We start from the raw sequence: 576 nt of genomic DNA, 5'->3' as shown, positions 1-576 counted from the left end.
TCTTTCCCTTCCCCCTTTCTCCCCCTTCTTCTCTTTTCCTCTCTCTCTCCCTCCCTCTCTCGCCCTCCCTATCTCTCCTTTCCTCCCTCTCCCTCCCTTCCGTTCTGTTTACCCCAACATGCATTGTGCATTATAAAAAGGGTCAAACAAGAGCATAACAGACAACATCTAATTGTTAAGGAGTGAAAATTACTTTTCTCAGCTTCACGGTAACTTACCAAAGCCTCCAACAGATGGCGCAGAAGGTCGAGGTCGTTTTCACATTTCCCAACACGCCGTTGCCCTTTCTCGAAGAAGAAAATAGCAATTCCTGTAATAGTGAACCCATTTAGATTAAATAAACGGCTCACTGGTCGTTCGCATCAGCAAACAAATATAACCTCTTTTTTTACCAAAGATGCTATACTTTTAAATTGCAGATGATATAGGGCAGAGGCATAGAAATAGACCCCCAGAATATAAGACAATGAGCATGACTGCGGGCAGTGACTTTGCAGAACAGTGCGCGAGGCCCTGGTCTGGCACCGTGTCTAGTTTTGTTAAATGCCACGTTATCTTATTTAGGGGTTTCTTGTT

General features: G+C 44.3%; 1 protein-coding gene across 1 annotated transcript in view; it reads left to right on the top strand.

Moving 5' to 3' along the window:
* LOC119581784 overlaps positions 1-576 on the top strand; it is a gene marked incomplete in the record, with an annotated part of 4,506 nt that overhangs the window by 1,010 nt on the left and 2,920 nt on the right.

The sequence above is a fragment of the Penaeus monodon genome, chromosome 15 (assembly GCF_015228065.2).
Source record: "Penaeus monodon isolate SGIC_2016 chromosome 15, NSTDA_Pmon_1, whole genome shotgun sequence".
Taxonomy (NCBI): domain Eukaryota; kingdom Metazoa; phylum Arthropoda; class Malacostraca; order Decapoda; family Penaeidae; genus Penaeus; species Penaeus monodon.
Note: the sequence above shows the minus strand (reverse complement) of the source record. Positions and strands in the feature narration are given on the sequence as shown.